General features: G+C 41.4%; 1 long non-coding RNA gene across 1 annotated transcript; it reads right to left on the reverse strand.

Annotated features, from left to right (window-relative positions):
* Window positions 1-1128: 1128 nt before the first annotated feature.
* Window positions 1129-22041, reverse strand: LOC143171902 (uncharacterized). The gene is made up of 4 exons (XR_012997236.1): window positions 22003-22041; window positions 14713-14819; window positions 7447-7632; window positions 1129-1331 (listed from the first exon to the last, which is right to left on the reverse strand). It is a non-coding gene; the product is annotated as an uncharacterized LOC143171902 (long non-coding RNA).
* Window positions 22042-23898: the final 1857 nt, after the last annotated feature.

Genomic DNA, 23898 nt, shown 5'->3' on the forward strand with positions numbered 1-23898 from the left:
CTCCCAGGTGTAGCAACTCCTTTCCTTTCTTTGTCTGACAAGCAAACCTTTTTCACTGTCCCAACCACATGCATAGGTTTTCAGCGATGCATTTCAAAGATAACCTCAAGAATCAGACATGTAAAATTCAACTGTCCACAGGCCTCCTTCAGGACTATCTGAGGCCAGAACAGAATAGACACAGCAGGGTATTCCCCTAGAAGAGGTCTTTTCAATTTAGATGAAATATCACATTCACAAATGGTCCTGTATACCATGAATGGAAACGTCCCCTGCTTTGGATATGGGTTTAAGGGGACAGGAGAGCCCATCTGTTTTCCTCTCCCATCTGCTCACTCTTCATATTGTTGCTACTCAAAGCTATGGGATGCCTGAGACACTGCAGAACCAGATCTGATCGCCCAGGATCACTGGTTCAATCCAGTGTTAAATAATAATTTCTGGAGGAAAAAAAGAAAAAAAATGAGAGCCATTTCTCTACCCAAAGATACTTGTTTCTGTAAATATTTACCTTAAGGTAAAAATTATCTAGAATATTATGTTTAATGTGTTCTTTGAAGATTAATGGGTTGCATGTTTTCCAAAGAGAAGTTCAACTGTTCAGTGAGATCTGGGGAACACATTCAGTTCCACCCACACATCAGCCACCATCAGTTTTTGTTCTCAGAAAGAAAACTGCAGGAAAGCTTATCCTAAAGCCCAGCCAATCCCTGATACATTGTTTCCCTGCCACCTGAAAGCTCTGAAGACTTGAGCACCCTCCCAGAGACCATAACTTCCATGTAGCAAGGGGCCTTCTCTCAGTGACAAACAACAGGAGCTGGGCCATTTTCACGTTAAGAACATAGCTGAGCCGGCCTCTCCTACAGAGCAGTTTTCTAAAACTCACATTTTGTCCAGGCTACCTCTTTTAAAAGTCTCAAGTAGAAAGGCTCCTGACCTTGTCTTAGAAGTCTCTTCCAAAGCTAGATGTACATTGTTGTCAGAATAACAGACTTTGTCTAAAAGCCTCTGTAATTTTAAAAGAAGCCTCCCTTCACTGAAGTCCTCTGCACCACCAGGAAGCTGCAGGAGGCTGCTCCCTCACCCTTGCAATACAACCATATATTTTTAATTACTTACTTTTTTTTTTTTTTAGGAAGTCTCCCTCAGGGGACAGCTGGAAATGCCACAAATGCTCTTCTGTCCCTCACCAATCTGTCTGCACTGTGCAAGGAGAAACGTATCGGCACTATGTCAAATAATCCAGAGCTGTTCACAAGGGGCCACTTCTCTCCTTTCTCTTGATCTGCCATAACCAGACTGAGGGAAAGGCCCAGGCAGCACAGGAGCTGAGAGAGATGTTATGGTAAAGGTCAGCGTTACATCTGGAGAGAAGAAACACCCTTAAAACTTAACAATTATTTTATTTTCACCATGTTCTCAAGCCACCTGAATACCTCGCTAAACACATACTAATTTAAGCTATACTACCCCCAGACACATTCAGTTCTTCTTTTTATATATTCCTAAACTGTAATATCCATGCCGTGTAACTTGTTAAAGGCCAAATCAAAAGTGAGGGTTGACAAATCCATGTTCAGGTAAAGATGAATCAAGAACCTGACAGCACTTATAATAATCTCAGTGCCAGAAGTCCCCCACTGCATTTTGGTGTCTCTCAGGGGCTTCATATCATGTTTGTCCACGTTACTAATGAAAAACTGAGATGTCAGCTCCAAGTTTAAACTTTGCTCACAAACCTCTCACTTCATCAAAAACGTGAAGACCACTCAGGCAGACCTGGGGTTTACATGAACAAAATGACCAATTTCCATTTGATATATACATGTAAATTATAACTGTTTGTTTGTGAGTACTTCAGGTATTTCTTCAAAGGCCATTTCTGGTTTGCAGAAAAGCCCATAATCAAAACTCAAGTTTTACATCAAAATTAGTTGACAGTCCCCTGTTAGCTAGCAAAAGCCAAGGAAAGAATAGAAAAAAGGGAAAGCACTGATGCCACCTGAAGGAGAGAAAACTGCATTGTGAAGTTAATTAAATCCCAAACCTCTCAATTTCTAAACACATTATCTGTACAGGATTGTGCAAAACCTGTTTGGTCATGCCAGGTTTCTGAGGCAGATTCAGCAACTACACGTGTGTGTGGTTCAAGAAAATCTTCTGATTTTCTGCACACTCTTTCAATACATAGTTTACTGAGTAGTCCCCCTACTGCAGAAGTTTTAAGAGTAACATTATAGCAGTGAATTACAAGAAATTCAAGTCATACCAAATTCTCCTAACTGAAGCACAGTTTTAGTTTCTGTTTCAGAGTCAGGCACCGAAGGGAACCTATGTACTTTCACGCAGAGCATGATGAGTGTCTTGTAAATCACAATCTTTCGTAAGAAGCATAGACTCCCTGGCTCTCATCTTCTCATACACATTTTACAGCTTGCTGAAAAGTTGGCAATTCAAAGCCTCATGTCCCATAATTAAATGCCATTAGTCAGGAGAAAAGATCTCCATTTATAGGCTTGTTTTAATTATAAAGTTACAAAATAATTGAAGTAATTTTAAAATAGGAAGTTCACTTTCTTTGGATGAAAGCTGCCTTCCATCAGTTCAAGACTAATTCAAACGAGACATGGAGGTTTTTCCTTACTCCGGAGAGATATGAGAAGCATGTTATCCTCTAGGCAGATGTACTCTTAAAATGGCATAGGACAATACAGGAGTTAGAGACATTTATTTAGGACAACAGAGCTCAACGTTGTCAGAGGAAGGCAAAACCTTGACCAGGGCTGGCTGGAATGCAACAGGAGCAGTTGCTGCTAAGTATAAATGTTTTTACATTGTAAGTCTTTATTTTTAAAAAATGAGATGAAGGGGGTCAGCCCAGTCTCTCCACCAGAAAAAACAACTGTAACTAAACCATTTTTAACAGAAGTCCATCTTAAAAACCATCAGCAATAGGACATCCCATTACAATCTCATGTCCCTGGGCAATCTATTCATGTCACTTCACTGGCATTATCATTAGCGCTCCCAATGTGCTACACAACTATCTCTTGCTCCCTTTTAAGCACATTACTTTGTCCTATCTCCAGCAGACAAAGCACAGTTTATCATTTGCCTTGCAGCAACCTTTTACATAGAACTGATACCAGGTCTCTACTAGCTCCTCCCTTAAAAACCTCCAATTTTTTTCACCATTTCCCAGTCCCAGCTTCTAGATTTCTGATCATTCCTGGAACATTTTTCTGTGGACCAAATCTGCTGTATTGTCAACTTTGAAATATTTCTGCCCCCTGAGGCCTGAGCATTATCAAGCACAATGAAGGAACTTTTCTAAGGCAAACCTATGCATAGTATGTGTTTACACAGCCCATGCCATATTTGCTTTTCTCTCAACATTCAGTCCTTGTTGACTCAATTTCAGCTTGTGATCCAGCCCCGGATACTACTGTATAAAGCTGCCACATAGCTGTTTATCTAGTACTTCAGACTCCAATCTCATCCTCAAATGGACTGCAAACCTCCTGACTTAGCATGAGTATATTTGCACAGCAAATTCATCTTAAAGACCTTGCCTGAAAAGGTCTTTCACTTTTGAAATTTTAAAATAAGGAAAAAGCCTCCCATAAATCTAAATAAATAAATGCTAAGGAATGACATCATGTATGTATGCAAAAAAGTATTCACATGCAAATTCATGCCATACCAACAGCAAAGGCATGGCAGGCTTCAGTATATAATTGTCCATATTTAAGAGCAGATGCTAAAAACAGGATTCCACAATAACTGTTGGAAGCTACAGTACATGGAGATGTCCTGACTTCTGCTTAGGGCTTTATGTTGTGCAAAGGGACTGACTCTTGTGCCTGTGGTCAGAAAGAAGTAATTTTAAGTTGCTTTTTATGCAGATAAGCTAACAAAGGAACAATTAGATTCAGATTCTTAATTACTAAGCCAATGGATGGTGGCCCTTATTTAAAACAGCTCAATACAAACTGTGGACTTTTAAATGACTTTTAAAGATGTTTTGAGACATATAGTGCCTGGTGGATCAGACAGATAAGAGAGGAAAAGTACTCCCAAGTCAATAACATTCGCCTGGGAAAATATCTGTGGACAACTTTCCTTCAAAACCTTGTCAGCTGTAAAGAAGGTAAAGGTTCTGTGACAAGCTGAGAAAACAAGCACAGCACCAGCTGTTTGACACTGACATGCTAAGACGTTCCCAGCCTCTTTAGACTTAACCTCTCAAAGGGAAAAACAGAAGATAACCGGTATCTCTCCTACTGACTGTGTTCCGTATTATGTATTTCTTGGCTTAACTGGTTCTGCGTATCTTTTTTAAAGCATAGCTGACCAAATGCTCGATTCTCTTTAAAGAAAAAAAAAAAAAAAAGTATTTTCTTAGTCAATTGTAACAGCTCAGTTCTCTAAGCATAGAAGTTCTCCAAAGCTCTGTTCTACTTTTGAGTTTTCTGGTCTCCAAATGTATTTCATTGTCAAGTGCTTAGAAACCACTTTGAAAACAAACAAACAAACAAACCAGATTAAAAAAAATAAAATAAAAAAAAACTTTCTGGCCTGCTTTCTGCCAGCAGTCTGATCTGCCAGTCACAACCCTCCATATTTGGTTTGAAAAAAAAAAAAAATCCATGAATTGAGGATCAGTGGCCACACTTTTCATGCCTATTTTTGTGTTCCACAAGCAGATACCTAAAAAGAAAAGGTTAAAAAGTCAGCTTAGACAAAAGATTTAGGGAAACTGTACGTGGAGGATACTAGATGAAACCATGAAACCATTAAAAACATATATATTAAACATAATAGAAGAAATCTGTTTGTCAATAAATTTTCTCAAGTTAAAATTTGTTTTTCCTCCACAGTTAAAGGTATCATCATAATAATTTACCACCAAATGGAACATTAAAAGTTCTCAAGGAAAATGATTATATAGCACAATACCAAAAAATTTTAGAGACTGATGGCAGACTGTATTTTCAGCAATACTGAACAGCCATCATCCCAAATACAGCCAGGCAGAAATGCAGGTGCTAAGTATGTGCCAAGATCAAAACCTTATTGCTAGAAGAAAAATTATTCTGCTTTGCAGGTGGAGAACGCTCTGCCCAAAGATACTAATTTAACCTTCAAAGTGAAAGAAAACACTCCTATATCCAGATAAAAATGCATATATCAAATTACACGTCCTATTATTGACAACAAAAAGGTTCCAAAAAATTCCCCTATCTGAAAGTCCATGCCAGAAGTACACATTTCTGGGAAACCAAGCAAATTGCCAATACAGCTGACAGTAAAGACAATGAACACAGAAACAGAAGATGAACTGGCTTTCTTTAGAACAGCTTTGCTGATCCCACAGCCTTCGGTCTTTGACTTTAAAGCTAGCTGAGTAATAAAAAAAAAGGAAGTAGAATTAATAAGATTTATTTGAGGGGACTTGGCTGTTTTTCAATAGACTACATTCTTCCACCTCCTTAAAAAAATTCCCAAAGTTGAGACAAAAATCTCTCTTTAGTAATCTAAATGCAGGCTTTCCCTCTGTTTTATAACATGGTAGTATTCCACGTTGATTTGCAGGACATGAATCACTAAAACTTGTTTATAAATGAAGGTTGAATCCCATTTGGGAATCTGGCTTTCCCCAGTTCTGAGGAATTAATTTAAGAATCTACTATTTCTCTTTCTGAAAGCTGATAAAATAATACAAGTTGCCTATCTGCACCAATGCAACCTCCTAATCTGCAGCGGAGGAAAAGGAAACAAAGACAGGGTGTTAAGATATTATACAGTAAATGTGCAGGAGTGCACAAGGCCACATTTTCAGTCCTTTGAGACAAACTTTGTTTTGTTGGGTTTTTTCCTGCCAAGCATGAGGAGCAAAATTCCCTCTTCACTGCTTCCTCTAGCTGCCAAACAGCAGCATCACCTCTGAGGTGCTGAGAAGCCACCGCAGTTACCTTGCGGCCACCCCAGGCTGCTTCTGCTCTGCAAGGTGAAGTGAAATGTCAGGATGCAACACACAAGCTCAACACAAGGACTGACACTTTCACAAACTCATTTTGAAAGCTCCTGGTCACAAGCACCATCTACAAAGGCAAGCATTTTGGCAAGAAATGTTACCAACAAGAGTAGAGGCACACCCCAGCTGGAGCAGTAAACATTTCACCTGGCTCAGAGTCTAAGGCCAACGTGCAGCTGCACCTGCTGTCCAGTATTTCCAGTTCTTCCTTTCTTCCGATCCCAGGACTGTTAAACACTATGGAAATACAAATAAGCAAGCTGCAGACTGGGAGAGCTGGTGGGTACTTCCAGGTAGCGATTAGCATGAGAAGCACCCTCACCTGGCAAGGAGATGGGAGAAAACTCTTTGCAAGGGATTTCCTGACTTAGGGGTGGGGGTGCATGATGACTACATACAGCACAGGGATCAGAAAGGTTTGAAGTCATTTGCTTAAGAAATCCATGAACAAGCATCACAATTCAAGGGTGATTTTACAAAAGCATTTAGTATCCATTGGACAGCACAACACAGCGCACATACACACATACAGAAACCGAGGCCCTTAAGATCTGCCTTTAGAACAAAATGAAAATATACAGAAGAAGCAGATGTCACATAGTTTAATCATAGCAATGGATACAATCTTGAGAAGGATTTGGGAAGTACAATGTAAGACTCCTTCAGGTTACTCATGTCAACAAAAAAAACCCCCCACACCAAACAAGAACAAACCAGGTGGCTTATAGAGAGACTTGGGAAGAATTTTCCTGCTGGGACAGCCAGGCTGGAGAGAAAAAAGAAGCGCAGTGATACTGAAGAGGCAGAGCAGTCAGGCAGAGCAGTGGACTGAAAAGGCAGAACAAAGCAAAGAGACACTGTAGGAATCAATGATTTATTTTTACCACAAGGAAAACTGAACTTATTAGATGACATTTTTTGGGTTTTTTTCAAGCTAAATATACATTTTACACACTTTGCCTTTTGTTCTCACTGAACTATTCCTGTTTTCAATTAATCCGTAGGCTAATTTGGAAACTGTTACTCCTACTGGAGTCATTTGCCAGCATGCAACATGTGAGAGTGGTCCCCAAACCAGCCGTTGCATTTGACGTTCCCAGCGTGAGATTTTCAGAAGAACAAAGACACTTTCAAAGGAAAATTGGCTGTCTAACTCCTGAGTTTGGAAGTCCTTGCCCATATCAATTAGCCACCAAGCACATGGTTAAATACAAGCACATCCATCACTACTAGGAACACAGCACTGCTCTCCAGATGGTAACAATAGAAAACAAACTCTTCTGAGAAACACAGTGAATCCTAATACTACCAAAAATAGATTAAATATGGTTTTGGATATCTGCAATCCTGTTCATGATTTATTGTTGTTACATATTAGCCAAATGTTATTACAGATTGAAGCTTACCCCCTAAGCCTTATTAGACATCAGAGAAGGCACGCTAGAGGGGCCTGGATTGCAGTCGAGTAAAGGTTGACTTCACTCTGCAGCCATTTCCTCAGTAGGGTCTCTCCATTCAGCTGTGGAGTTTCATCAAGCTTGTAAGGACGTAGTATGCTGAGACCTCACCTCCTCGTTCTGAGTGAACTGAACCTGGGTAGCATGTTCAAAGGTTATTGCAGGGGTAAGAGGACAGATAAGCATTATCAGATAAGCCCGACTTCCTTAGGAAGTCAGCTCAAATTAACAAGCACATATTCTTCTCCCATAGAGGTGCAGATGGAAAACACCTAATCATCTGAACAAAGAACAAAGCAAAGGGGTGAAGGTTAAGGGACACTACTGGCCAAAAGAGAAATTTTGATCTTCCAGGCTATTGTGCTGCGCAGAAGGAAACTGCTCAGAGTCATTTACACACTAGTATTTTAACCCATTCAAAAGTTTTCTTGATACTTACTACAACTGGCAAATTAATATTGCAATAAGGTGAAGTATTCAACTTATGCATTTGTGTAAATATGATACAGCTACACACATTTCCTGATATGCTTGAATTTGGTGACCTCATGGTCGACATGCTTCCTTGAATTCTTGCACTTCACAACACAGCATGGAACAAGTATGCTGAGCAAAGGCACACAAGTCAGATTACTTTGCATATATAAAAAACAGCTTATCATGAATGCTATGGCTATCCACTATGCCTTTTCAATTCTTAATACAGGTACAAAACACAGAAACAAATATACCCACATTTTTTGCAGTGCATAAACCTAGAATTAAATGAAATTACACAGAGAAGGTTTCCCACTTCTCCAGTGTTTGCTGCATTTTATTGATACATAACTGAAATAAAACACAAACCCAATATTCCAAAGCACATTTCATTTTTTGGGGCACTGTTAGTCTCTGTGTAGTTCTCAAGACAGCATATCTTCAGAGGAAAACGTCATTTGCCCACACTGGCAATTGTGCTTTACTCAATGTGAGGTTCAAGGGCCAGACCATGTCACTCAGACTTTACAAAGAGGGCTGCAGAAAAAAATTGCCGTTCCTCAGACAAGTCATGTTATCTACATAATTCTGTCCCTGCGAGTTCTTTTCAGCTCACATGTCCTTATGAACTAATAAACTTTTAAAAAGTTGACCTTATTAATGAAAGAGTTCATTTTCATAATCTGGCAATGTCCAAAAACTTATTTTGAACTATATAACCTTTAATCTTCTTTCCATCACAGGAAAAGCCTATTTAGTTTTATAAGAGAACACTGATAATTACTGAAGCAATTCCAAGTGTTTGGTTTTTTTTAAACAACTGGCAATGACCTGAGGGTTGGAATCCTTCACTGTTTACAATGAAACCTGTGGTATTCGAATTATTTTTAAGGTACAATGAACCGAATCCAAAGAAAGTCTGTCTTCATGTATACAAACAGCATATAAATAGATCAAATGCTGAAATGTGGCTTTCACATTAAATAATATATTGAGAATAACAAGCAACAGCTATGCAATATCCTTTTAGAGTGAATATAAGAAATGAGAGTCACTTACAAGAAATAAATTGCTTTTTTAATAATCAAGGGAATGAGTGATTCCTGAAACTATAGATCTATATTTTCTGATAAATTCACATTGTATTAATCTTTCTTGTGACTTTAAAAACTCTCATGACTTGCTGTATTTCCACTCTTAATAAGTACCAGATGTGTCACATGAAGACATACTGCAGCATGTTATCATGTGTAGGCTACCCTTCCACTGGGGTGAGCAAATGCTTTCCTCTCTGCTCCACTCCCAAGCAGGTGCTCAAGTGCTGCCATTCCCCTTCCAACCTCTCCAGAGAAGGAAGGTCTACAATACAGTATGACATTATCAGAACAAGTCTGTCCATGTGTAATTACATAGCAGTTGGCATTTATTTGTGAGTTCTTGTTCTTTCACATACTGTTTTAGTTGTACTTATTCCCTTCCAGCTTTTCATTTATGCATATACATGCATATCCTCCTTTTAAGGTAGCAAAGTGTAGGAATTAACCTTAAGTACTCAGAAATACAAATATTGACTTCTACAGTTGATATGCATCAGAGCTGGTCTCTTTCCTAATTAACTTTTGTAGACCCAAGAGAGACCATTGCCAGGCTATAAAGAATAAATGTTAACTCTTGCACTTGTGCATGCATGTACACGGACACAGCTACTGGAAACTGAGACACTCCCTCCCCCACACGCACACCTGCTCACTCCTTCATGGTACTGGTACCCGCTCATTCTCTTACTGATCACAGTCTTCACTGGAGCCATAGACCCAAAAGACATGCAGGCACACCAAATCCAGCTGTCTGAAGCTAATACTACTCCCCCTTGTCCACTCTGCTCCTCTCACAAAGGTCTCCAGGTCCCTGCAAGGCACTTATGGTCCACTTGTGGATCAGTTCTCATAGCAGCACAGCTAGTAACCCAGTGCCTCAAAATAAACTGATTCAAACTGATTTCAAGAGAGCAAACTTTAAGCTACTCAGGGAGCTACTTCGCAGAGTACCCTGGGAATCTGCTTTTGAGGCCTTAGGAGTCCACAAGTGCTGGTCAGTTTTTAAGAACCACATTTTAAAAGCACAGGAGCAGGCAATCCCATTGTGTCGAAAGTCAAGCAAGCGGGGCAGAAGACAAGCTTGGCTGAACAGGGAACTCCTCGTGGAACTCAGGAGGAAAAAGAAATGGTACGATCTCTAGAAGCAAGGTCAGGCTTCGCAGGAAGATTACAGAGTCGTGGTTCACATATGCAGGGAGAAGACATGAAAGGCCAAAGCTGAACTAGAGTTGAAACTGGCCAGTGTTCTGTCAGACAACAAGAAGGGCTTTTTTAAGTATGTTAATAGCAAGAGAAGGTCTAAAGAAAACATTGGACCAATACTTGTTGAAGATGGTCACCTGACCAATAGGGATGAAGAAAAAGCAGAGGCATTCAATGCTTTTTTTTTTTTGCCTCAGTCTTTAATAATACTGATAGACCTTGGGCTGCCCAGTCCTCTGAGTCGGAGGACTACAACTGAGGGAGCAGTGACTTTCCATTTGTGGACACCGAAATTGTAAGGGACCAGCTGTATCCGTTGAATGTTCACAAGTTCATGGGGCCTGATGGGATTCATCCCAGAGTACTGAAGGAGCTAGCAGATGTCATGGCAGGACCCCTCTCGATCATCTACCAAAGGTCTTGGGAGTCTGGGGAGGTCCCTGCTGACTGGAAGCTAGCCAACGTTATTCCAATTTACAAGAAGGGCATGAGGGAAGACCCAGGAAACTACAGACCTGTTAGTCTAACCTCGGTACCTGGAAAACTTATGGAGAAGATCATACTGGGTGCTATTGAAAAGCATTTAAAGAACAATGCAGTCATCAGGCACAGTCAACATGGGTTCACAAAGGGAAAGTCCTGTTTAACTAATTTTATATCCTTCTATGATAAGGTCACCTGCCTAGTGGATGAAGGGAAGGTGGTGGATGTAGGTTTTTCTGGATTTTAGTAAGGCTTTTGATACTGTCCCTCACAGCATCCTTCTGGACAAGTTGTCCAACTGTGAGATGAGCAGGTACACGGTGCGCTGGGTAAAGAACTGGCTGGATGGCAGGGCTCAAAGGGCTGTAGAGAATGGGGCTACATCTGGCTGGCGACCAGTCACCAGCCGTGTTCCTCAGGGCTCAATTCTAGGGCCAGTTCTGTTCAATATTTTTATCAATGATCTGGATGCAGGAGTTGAATGCACCATTAGGAAGTTTGCTGATGATACCGAACTGGGAGGTGCTGGTGACTCTCTTGAGGGGCAAGAGGCCTTGCAGAGGGATCTGGATAGATTGGAGCATTGGGCCATGATTAATGGGATGAAATTTAACAAGTCCAAATGCCGGATTCTGCACCTGGGACGGAGTAATGCCGGGCACAAGTATAAATTGGGAGAGGAGTGGCTGGGGAGCAGCCCTGCAGAAAGGGATCTGGGGGTGCTGGTTGACAGCAGGCTCAATAGGAGTCAGCAGTGTGCCCTGGCAGCCAAGAGGGCAAACCGCATCCTGGGGTGCATCAAACACAGAACAACCAGCCGGTCAAAAGAGGTGATTATCCCGCTGTATTCAGCATTGGTGCGGCTTCACCTTGAGTACTGTGTGCAGTGTTGGGCCCCACAATTTAAGAAGGATGTTAAGGTCTTTGAATGCATCCAGAGGAGGGCAACAAAGCTGGTGAAAGGGCTGGAAGGCATGTCCTATGAGGAGCAGCTAAGGACTCTGGTTTGTCTAGTTTGGAGAAAAGGAGGCTGAGGGGCAACCTCATTGCTCTCTGCAGCTTCCTGAGGAGGGGAAGTGGAGAGGGAGGTGCTGAGCTCTTCTCCCTGGTATCCTGTGACAGGACGCGTGGGAATGGCTCAAAGCTGCATGAGGGGAGGTTCAGACTGGACATTAGGAAGCATTTCTTTACTGAGAGGGTGGTCAAACATTGGAACAGGCTTCCTAGAGAGGTGGTCGATGCCCCATGCCTGTCAGTGTTTAAGAGGCATTTGGACAATGGCCTTAATACCATGCTTTAACTTTTGGTCAGCCCTGAATTTGTCAGGCAGTTGGACTAGATGATCGTTGTAGGTCCCTTCCAGCTGAACAAAATTGTTCTATTCTATTCATGTTATCCTTTCTACCCCTCTAATAGACTTTGACACCCCCAGAATAGAGATCAGCAATCTAGTTTTAGTGTACTCCTCCATGTCATTATCAGCTCTACAAATATGTAGCACTTCTTAACTGTATTGCCCTAACTGAAATCACTGATTGCAGTGCCAAAGAAACAAGATACAGTTGTTTTACAATTAAATTAACACCCAGTTTTCAATTTAAAATATTTTAGGCTGAATATTCAGTTTAGGCAGAATACTGTTTTAAAACAAAACATATAAAAAATTCAAATTTTGTTTTCCATTTCTGCTAGGTGACTTCAAATCCGATTCAAACATAGACTGAGATCTCTCAGTCCACAAGAGTGAAAAAGATGCTAAAAAATTCCTAAACTGTTTAGAATACTCCAAATGAGAAGTTTACATCTTGTCTGTTGATTGGATTTATCTAACTTAGAAGGTGTCTTGATTTTGCATGATGTAAATAAACTAGCAGCTCTTAAGCTTTTCATTGAGGGTCTCAGAACAGAAAATACTGCTATGAAGTACCTTGCAGGGGGATCAAACAGTTGAGCAAACTCTGCACCATTAAAATAATGCTCAGCAAAAGGAACAAAGCAATGAAGAACTGAATATTTTAAAATAATATGTAAGATGGCTAGGACCCATATGTATCATTTTTATTGCTGTAAAATAAAGCAATGCTTTTCTGTCATTCCTTTTAGAACTTAGCAAAAGCAGTGAATTGAGTCCCTGTAAATAACCCACCAGCAAGTGCAGACAGCAGTGTCTGTAAGGCTAATGATGCCACACCTCATTTAAAACTGAAAGCAGCTCATAGAAAATTGAGACTACTACTAATAGGACATACAGTCAGTTCCACAAGTCTCTCCTGACCTGATTCACACTTAGAATAAGAAAAAACAGAAATTTTCAAAGCCACATCTGCACTTCATCTCGCATCTTCACATCCTTTTCACATGACCGTCACTACATCATCTGTAACTTGGATCTGCCTCTTCTCCCTCAATCCTCCCTTGAAAGCAAGATTCTTCTACTGAAGATCTTTTTTTTTTGCTTTCTCTTCTCAAGGGCGAGTATAAAAAAGGGCTGTGGAGAGGGAAAAACAACCTTGGATTTTACACACACAAGTCATTCCAACTTTTCTATCTCTGTTTAACAGGGTTCTTCCTTCCTGCTGTTATTAGTAAATCTCACGGTTTACTTCTCTCAGTATTGAGCTGGCAGATGATTTACAAAAGAAGAAGGATTTCTTACTTATTAGCTTCTGTCTCCAATAAATCCTGTATACCTACACACTGGCATGGAAAAATTTATTCCTGTGGAAGGCTGTTCATCACATTTTTCATGCACTGTTGCTGATATGCTTAACTTTTTTGTTTCGCGACTCAGCAGTGAAGCAGCTATTGTTTCCAAACTGCTGAGCAAGTCCAACTGTGGGAATGAGAGACATGCGACAATTCTCAGTGGTCTCTCTGGTAGCACGGGGGGGAGAAGGCGGGGGCAAGGGGAAACCTAACTGCAGAGAAGAGAGAGTTAATTGGACAACTAACCTCTTGGTGCAGTTATAAGAATTACACGCTCTGCTTCAGTTTATTTTTAGTTTCTATTTCAGTCTTTTATTCCTTAGGAAAATTTCTGCTCTTTATGCATCTAATCAGGTCCATCAAGATATACAGTGCATGACTCACAAGGTCAAGCACGTTCTTATAAGCTTACCTGTCTAAATCCAGAGACCTGCAAAACCTCTAATGTAAATTTCATGGTATGAAACACCGTCTCACTTTTTCTTCCTTTTGTGAAATCCTCTTCTACAAAAGCTTGTGCCAATCTCACCACGAAGCAAGTCATTAGAACCCACATAGCATTTAAAAATAACACCACCTCAAACATCTTTGGAGAGTACTCTGCTTTTCCCATTTCTGCAGTCTTCCATACTAAAGAGCTATACACTGAATCTCTACAAGGATCATATTTGTAAAATGTATTTAGATGACAATGCATATGCCTCAGGGGCATAAATATTTTATTTTAGAGTAATATATATACAGAAAGTCTTTGTGAGCTACAGCAGAAGAGATTAAAAAGATCAGAGGTACATATACGTACTAGGCATGTAAGTGACAAATATCTTTTTTTTTCCCCAAATAAGAAAATTAAAAAAACCCCAAACAATCAACGATCATTAAAGATAGTAAAAATTGATGCACATTACTTCAAAAGAAGAGATCAACTGGAGACAATTATTACCGATACTTGTTAAATTCTTATTAAAGTGATCAGTTCTTCAAATCTCTGGGTTTAGACTGCAGCATCTTATTCATCTTATTTTTCAAGTCCCATGAAACAAGCAGCTAAATGGTATCAGAGATCACCTGTGCCCTCTGAGGAGAAGGTATTTCAAAGCCATGGAGTGCTGCTTGTGACTAACTAACTGCTGATTTATGCAATATAATAAACCTCAGTAACCACATACATACACGTCGCTCCTGAATTTGCAAACACATAAGTATATGACTAATTATATCTTATGAATAAAGGTATGCATAAACTTACATTTGCACTGTTGGCAGGAGCCCAGCTGCAGGAGCTTGTGACAGGCTTGGTCTTTACTCTTCAGTACAGCAGAGCCAAATGCTGAGGTGGGCAGTCACATTATGTACCTGAAGTTAAGATTCATATATAATCAATTGGGAAGAATGCTCCACTAGAGGATCACTCAGAAAAGATGTGGAATTATAAATATACCTTCTGTGTTTGAGTGTGGAGAGAGGAAAATTAACGCTATTTTGCTCAAAGCCTGTTAATGACCTAATTCTACAGGCAGCTATTGTAACACTGAGTGCTTGTTCCCATTTCTGTCTGCAGTAATCACTGCCCAAACTGATCTCTAACCCAGAGTTACCTACTGATTAGGAAGCATGCATACAGCAGGGCAAAAGGATAATAGACAAGAATCTAACGTTTTCAAGGATATGTTCTTCGCATATTAACACCAGCTGCACCACTCATTAGTTGAAATATGGGGAAGCAACTGGAAAACATTCAATTTTCAAAATATGAGTTATTACAGCTCAAGCAGAAAAATACATAAAAAGCACTGAAAATAAAAGTCCTCACAAGTTATTCTGTATGGATGTGGCTACCTTACAAAAGCACTCTATCCAACAGTGCAAGAGAAAAACTAGCCATTCATTAGCAATGGAAATGGTTTAATCCAGTACAAAGTCGATTTATACGCAGAATCAAATGGTTACTTAGAGCAGTTTGGGTCTGGGAGATAGTCTCTTGTTGCAAAGCCTAAAACAATACAACTATTTAGTTTAATGAGGTTACTTGATCACAGTTCTCAATTACCTACACAGAGAAAGGATTTAAACATAGCCTGCAATATATGAGATACGAGAGTCAATACCATGTAGTAGACCTTCACTGAAAAGTGCATATTGTGAAAAGTAAAGCTAATTAAGTATTGGCAAAGCTCTTCAAGGATGGGCTGAACTGATCGAAATCAAAAATAAGATTGGATGTATTCCTAAAAAAATTCTAAATATGGGCTCAACACAAGTGTTCCCAGATTAAAGCCTTGGGTTCACATTACACCAACGTTCGACTAGATTAGCATAAATCTTGCATAGATCTTATATTAAAAACTGGTTTAATACTGAAGGAAGACAATATACAGGGGACAAACTATCAATTTTGAGGTAAGATTTAAAATAAGGGTCATGTGACAGGTTGCTGGATTTACATCCAGACTGATCCTGTAATTTGAAACACGAGGCAACATTTGGTCAAAAATATCTTCTTTTGAAAACTGCCTAGCATTTTGGAAAAGAAACAGGCCAATCACATTTAATTTGGAGAAGAAGGCTGTTCTATATTGGGAATTGTGACAACGCTATTCTAGCAGATGAATTAGGAGTTACGTGCCTGGAAACCTGTATACTAAAGACTTCTCATAGCCATGACCTTTGGAAGAGTATGGAGCAGGGGGAAGGAGGGGAAATGGAAGAGGAACAGGTAGACTCCAGGGAACAGATATTATCCTCAGAACGAGCAGAAACCCTAGCAGAAGTAAAAGAGTTTGACATTTATGTCCACCTCACACACAGTACTTTGGTGCTTGTTACACATAACTCAAGACAACACTGAAGTCTACAATATAAATAAATCACAGTTTTGTTTTGTTTTTTCTCTCCCCCCCCCACCTAGGATTAAACATTAAAAGCTTATCTCCTTAGTTTTAGCTCCAGAGTGGCTGTAAAACCTCCAAGGTCAAACATCTCTTTTGCCGCAAGTGCTGAACTTGATCCAAAACACGAAATATTGTGAAAATTAGTTGTAGTTGGAATACTTAAAACTTACATTCACTTTTGGGCTTCAGAGTCTGCAGAAGCCACTGACCACTATAATTTTCTTCTGAAGTGCATTTGATTTAAGCAGCATTTTTGCCCTGCAGTATTATTAAGACAAATTATTTGAGAAAGATATTTTGAAGCTCTGTCCTCATTGATTTTATATTTAAGAGAGACCATTAGATCACCCAGTTCAAGAAGGGCAAAATCCATGGTCAGCCATACAAATAGGGTTACATCACATGATGAGCAGCAGAGCTGTCTTGGCACAAGAGCTTCTGGGTGACCACCTAAGTCCTGATTGGAAGGAAGAAGGGCTGCCAGGCTAAGGCAGATACCACCAGACAGCCCCAAAAGGCAGCTGCCTGCCCAGGCCAGCCCCACACTGAGCAGAGCCATGCCTCGTCTCCCACTTGTCCAAATCTCCCTCTCCTCTGGGCTCTCCAAGATATGTGGAATGTGCCGTGCAACCCTCAAACATGCGAGTAATTTGAAATGCAGCTTGTAAAGTTACAGAAAGCATGAATATCAGAGATGCTCAAAAAACCCTGGTGGACTACAATGCGGAGGTATCTTCACCCCCAGCCTAAACGCTGCAGATGGGCTTGCCTTCACACTAATTGGGACCAACATGTCCAACTCTGGACTAGACCACTTCGCAGCAAGTGGCCCAGATCACCATCTGGCTCCAAACCAGCTTTTTGTGCGCTTCTCCATTCAAAGTGTTTGAAATAAAGAGAAAGTAGTTTTTAAAGCTTTAGGCTGAAATGTGTGGCATGCCCAAGGGCACAGCGTGGGGGGCATTCGAGGACATAAAGCCAGCCGGGATAGAGCTGGCTTGCTCTGCTCACCATGCTAGCCAAGCTTTCCATAGGCCATATCCACACCATCCAGAATAAACGTTTAACCATGTAATCCAGTCAATTGAGCCTGCATTTCCTCTTGGAGGGAAGTAATTAATTTATTCAGGGAGCAAAACTAGCTTAGATGGATGGCTGAGGCCCAGAAGTAAAACACGGACCATTTTCGAGCCAGATTGACAGTGTAAACCATCTTCAACCACCTCTGTTACTTGTACTTTTTCTTATAGAATCATAGAATAGTTTGGGTGGGAAGGGACCTCTAAAGGTCATCTAGTCCAACCCCCCTGCCGTGGGCAGGGACATCTTCAACTAGATCAGGTTGCTCAGACCCCCGTCCAACCTGACCTTGAATGTTTCCAGGGAGGGGGCATCCACCACCTCTCTGGGCAACCTGTTCCAGTGCTTCACCACCCTCAGCGGAAAAAATTTCTTCCTTAGATCTAGTCTAAATCTACCCCCCTTTAGTTTAAAGCCATTCCCCCTTGTCCTGTCGCAACAGGCCCTGCTAAAAAGTCTGCTGCCATCTTTTTTATAGTACTGATAGGCTGCAATAAGGTCTCCCCAAAGCCTTCTCTTCTCTAGGCTGAACAACCCCAACTCTCTCAGCCTTCCTTCATAGGAGAGGTGTTCCAGCCCCCTGATCATTTTTGTGACCCTCTTCTGGACCCGCTCCAACAGGTCCGTGTCTTTCTTATGCTGAGGGCTCCAGAGCTGGATGCAGTACTCCAAGTGGGGTCTCACCAGAGCAGAGTAGAGGGGCAGAATCACCTCCCTCGACCTGCTGGCCACGCTGCTTTTGATGCAGCCCAGGATATGACTGGCCTTCTGGGCTGCGAGCGCACATTGCTGGCTCATGTCCAGCTTTTCCTCCACCAGTACCCCCAAGTCCTTCTCGGCAGGGCTGCTCTCAATCCCTTCATCCCCCAGCCTGTATTGATACCAGGGGTTGCCCTGACCCAGGTGCGGGACCTTGCACTTGGCCTTGTTGAACCTCATGAGGTTCACACGGGCCCACTTCTTGAGCTTGTCCAGGTCCTGCTGGATGGCATCCTGTCCCTCAGGCGTGTCGACCGCACCACTCAGCTTGGTGTCATCTGCAAACTTGCTGAGGGTGCACTCGATCCCACTGTCTATATGTCATTGATGAAGATATTAAACAGTACCGGTCCCAATACGGACCCCTGCAGGATGCCACTCGTCACCAACCTTCATCTGGACATTAAGCCATTGACCACTACCCTCTGGATGCGACCATCCAACCAATTCCTCACCCTTTACCGGACAGTCCACCCATCAAATCCATACCTCTCCAGTTTAGAGAGAAGGATGTTGTGGGGGACCGTGTCAAAGGCCTTACAGAGGTCCAGATAGATGACATCTGTAGCCCTTCCCGTGTCCACTGATGTAGTCACTCCATCCTAGAAGGCCACTAGGTTGGTCAGGCAGGACTTGCCCTTGGTGAAGCCATGCTGGCTGTCTCAAATCACCTCCCTGTCCTCCATGTGCCTTAGCATAGCTTCCAGGAGGATCTGTTCCATGATCTTCCCAGGCACAGACGTGAGACTGACTGGCCTGTAGTTCCCCGGGTCTTCCTTTTTTCCCTTTTTAAAAATGGGTGCAATGTTTCCCCTTTTCCAGTCAGTGGGAACTTCACCTGACTGCCATGACTTCTCAAATACGATGGATAGTGGCTTAGCAACTTCATCCGCCAGTTCCTTCAGGACCCAATCACCAATACCTTTATACCTTTAAGCAACTTGAGCAATAATGACAAAATTATGCAAGCATAAGAAGCATTCCAGCATACTTGTCAGACAGTGTTTATCATCTAAAGAAATCATACAAATACATTGCTTTATATAAATTTAATGATTATGCACTACAAACTACCAGGCTACCTTGATATGAAGCTATCTAGGTTCAGTCAATATTACAAAGCTATTACGAGTGCAGCTATAGGTACACAGCAAGCACAAATATATACCTCTATTTTAGGAATATATGTATATTCAAAAAAATTGCTTTTGACTGATGATCAAAATGCAGTAAGCTATACTGGCAGAGAACACTGGTATAATGTTGCTCATTCATATAGAAGCATCAAAAAACCCCACAGTAATTCTCTAGCCAATGTTACTATATCAGTGAAACTTTTTGGCTGGCCAGGAAGATGCTGAAGCATAAAAGCAACCCAAAGAAAGCCCTCCTTTAGCTACTTAAGATTTCAGGAAATTTCAGGAGGCTAAGGTTGGCTGAAAGGCTGCGCTCTTTGGTTTTTCAGGAAGCTGCCCCTAAATTGCTGGGTTTACAGGTGAGAAAGGAGACTCCGCTCCCTGACAACACATGGCCCAAGAGAGGGGGGAGCTGTCCTGCTCCCAAGTGCTCCCCTAACACCAAGCTGGCAACACAGGCTGCCCATCCTCTGCTGTGGGCTGTGCTGTGGGTCTGAATTTTGGCACGGTAGGAAGTGAGGCAGAAGGAGCAGGGAATTGCTACAGTGCTGTCCTTGTTTCCATGACATATGCTTTTATAACTTGTGCTCCCTGAGGTAAAAAGCATAATTTGGACTCAACAGCTGACAACTCAACAGTTCTCTGCCTGTGGGATAAGGGAAAGCTGCTTCTCTTGTAGCAAGTCTTTGACATCACTCCAATGCCAGCTCCAGACTGTGCATGGAAAGGAGGGGAGACATATGCCCTTCAAAACCTTACACCCTGACCAACATTCATACCGATGGGTTAGGAATTATTTTCCTTGCAGTGAAACCCGCTATTAGGAGTGACTCCAGAGACAGCAGCAAGGAAAGGCAGACAGCAGCAAAGTGGCAAAAGCCCCTGCTGAGAGTTTCTGGTTCTTGCAGGAAGTGCAAGGACCTTATAGACGCACAGCAGGAGGGCTCCCACAGTCTGCAAATTTAGGGATTGCAAATTTTCCAGAGGAAGGAGGACAGCAATGACCAGCAAAAACCTGATGGTGCATATGAAAAACAGTCCCTGGGTATTCTTCTCAGTGTCAGTTCAGAACCTCTAGATATCATTCATTCTAATTAACACCTGCCAGTTTATGTCAGTAAGTAAGGCAGGCAAAGAACACGGGAACCTCTGTGTTTGCTGGTGATCAGTATCCTAGCTGCCCCTCAACCCCCCAAAGGCAGGTAAGAAAACAGCTCTGGCCATCTAGGAATTTATATGGCCCCCATCATTGCCGTGCTAATGACTCTGGAAGAGATCCATAAGATTCTGGAAGAGATCCCTGGAGACATTTAAGCACCTATAAAACCAGAACTTTTGATGCTTAAACCTAAAACAAACATGATCCAAAATCCCATTTAGCTGCAGCTAAGTATTAGTGGGGGAACAAAAAAAAAAAAAAAAGAAAAAAAAAAAGAGAGAGGTGATGATAAATTTTGTAAGCATCAGTATGCACAGATGCACAGTCTCATCTTTGACAGGGCCACAACACCTGCCTGATGCTTAGACACTCAAGATTCACAAAGCAATTATTCCCTGCCTGTGTCTGCCAATAAAGCGTGCGCAGAACCACAGAATTGGGTTCCTCAGAAAAAGCAGAAGTCATCACTTTTGTTTAAAGACATAGTTGGAAAAAGAAAGCAGCAGTGGTGCTCCCTTTTCTAAGGCAGCCCAGCCACTGCAGCACTTGCTGGGGTGTGGGAAACACCTCTGACCACCCCAGAGACTACTGTAAGACAGATGAGTCAGGATGGAGACTTCTCCAGCCTTTCTGTAGATGGCATTTCTCTCCACAGCTTAAGTAACCACTGACTCGGAGCAGGACTCTGTGTCCTTGTGAGAGGGCACTCACTGGAAGCGAGGGACCACGGGCTCCAGGTCCTGCTCCCAAGGATTATTTATATCTTTTTACATTAAACTGTTTATAGAATGAAATACATCAACCAGCCTTGGGGCATAGAGCACAATCACCTTTCAAGCCTTATTTAGAAGAAAGTAATTTATTTTTCTTATTTTTAGACAGAAATTTGATGCTTAACAGTCAAAAAGGATTTATAACTAAATCTCGGGGAAAAGATGCACCAAAACATGAAATAATTTCAACTAATTCTAGCTAGTTATGGTAACAAGGGTAAAACTCACTTTCATACCTGTTCTCCATGTCTCCCTGCATGTGAATCGATGTCTAACTCAGAGCAACAGCATCCACTCTCAAAGAGCCACCAGTATCTCATCCGAGTTCTCAACCCTTTCACCTATGTGAGTATCTTTAAACCTCCCTCATCAGACCTTTCCTTGTACTGCTAATTAACATCCCTTCACTTGTATCATCTCTACATTTCAACATCAGTCTGAATCTAAGATCCCAGTGTTTCTATAACTGCATCCTAGATGAATATGTATTATTGAAAATGGAACAAAACTAACTCCAAGAAGTTTCCTGATTTCTTTTTTCTGTTTTCCCTTCCGTTATCCAAAAGCTGCCATTCAACAGCTTGAATAAGCTCATTACAAGATAATATAAACCATCATTTAAAAATGTATTAGATCATTTTTATTTTCATCCAACAACACAACAGGAACTGCTGAGTTTATCATCCTCTGCATTCCTCTGAGCACTAGTACACAGCGTAAGTGCAAAAGAACCTCATTTACCTGGTCACATCATCTATTGGGTCATTTGCAGAAAAACATAATCCATCTGCATCAGCCTGCACTCTGCAAGATAAGAGTCAGTATTTATAAAAATCTAGATTGTTTAAGACTGCCAGACACTTTCTTCTTGAGGTACCATTTAATCTTTCAGGTGGAATTCTTACTAACATACTGAGTTTAAATACATCTTCTCACATGGCACAAAACTTGCTGTCAGTTACCCACTGGATTAAACAATGTAATATTCATGCTCTAACAGAGCTGCTTCTAATAGATTTACAGACTCTGTTCAAGCATTACATATGGAGATTTATAAATTCAGATTTCTTTTGGACATTTACTAAAGCCCTGAGCTGCATGATGTTGAAACAGATGTGACTTCATAGCCATAGATCAAGCACTTGAAAATTAAAGCCCCGTGAAGTAAAAGTAGCAGCAGCAGCTTTGCCACCTGTGAAAATAAGCTTCTCTCTCTTTCTTGGAGAGCATCTCCACCCATATGGCTGTTCCCGTGTATTCCTGAGCATGCCCTCACCTAAAGGTTAAGTCTCTCCCTTTCCTCAGCACACCTGTAAAGGGATTTTGCACAATCTAACTCATAGATAGTGCTTGCCACTGGTTGCTCTAAGTGACTAAAGCGATATGTTTGGAGAGTGCACAATGGAAATTGTTATCACTTAATAATGCTGATAAAAGTTTGAATAGGTGAAACAGTGATAAGATGAAAGGATGCGAAGACTAAGTAAACAGAAAGCAAAATCAAACAAACTCTGGTGATCTACTGACTGCCTAAAAGCTATATTCCAAACCAGCTCCAAGTTAGTGACTTTTAAGCTTTCCATTTGTGGACTTCTGCAACATTTCCCAGTTTAGATACATAGCCCTGCAGCCTACTGACACTAGACTGTCTTTTCTTAATAGCCTCAGCAGACCTCTCAGAAGTAACCTGCAGACCCCTATCCAGCTAATGACAGGCAACCCATGCCGAGCAATACCAACCAACTGCAGATATGGCACTGCTCGTTCTGTGGATCCACTCCCTGCATTTGCTTCTGTCTCTTCCACATCCGAATCCTCCCACTCATCAAACATAATTTTTGTTTTGATCTTGATTCACATTGGGGCCAAATCCAGGAGACTTCTATGTGCATGCTTACCTTTATCACCAAAAGCGTACAGAAATCAAAGCTTATCTTTATCACCAAAACCATACAGCATACAATGGTTGACAAGTTAAGGACAAGCAGACTTTTTGCAGATTGAGGCGTTCATGCATTCTTCCCTGTAGGATGTGCAAAGCATTATTTATAAAGCACATATGCACTGATGGGTCTACATTAAACATATTGCCTCAGCTGGCATTGCCACATGCTGATTTGAGAGGGAACATGGCATGACATGGACCTTAATCTTCCCCACAGCTACTAAACCTGCTAAGTCTGATTAACAGTCTGGATTCATGCTGCGGAGTTGAACTAAGGGTTTAAGAAGAATTTAAAGAAGGAAAAAAGGCAGAACAGACTTCCAGGTGAGATGTCAAAGGCAAGCCACGTTGCCTTACTTAGGTAACAAGCTGGGGTTCAAATACAGCAGAAAGCTACCCAATGCCCATGCTTCCCTGAAAGGAATTTGACAGGACATGGCCAGCTTGATTATGGAATATGAATATTTGACTATTATTTTTGCAATGGAGATTTTAAGTGTGAAAGTCTGTATAAGAGAATCAAAGTGACAATTCCTACACAACAGCTCCCAGCCTAACTCTCCCCGGCACTAGATGATTACAATATCTATCCGGAGCTTTACTCCCATTTATAGCAAAGTTCCCAGGCATCCACCACCAATTACAATTTAAAAACAAACCACGTATATCACCAGTTCTTACCAAAGCAACAC

This window comes from Aptenodytes patagonicus, chromosome W (genome assembly GCF_965638725.1).
Source record: "Aptenodytes patagonicus chromosome W, bAptPat1.pri.cur, whole genome shotgun sequence".
NCBI lineage: Eukaryota > Metazoa > Chordata > Aves > Sphenisciformes > Spheniscidae > Aptenodytes > Aptenodytes patagonicus.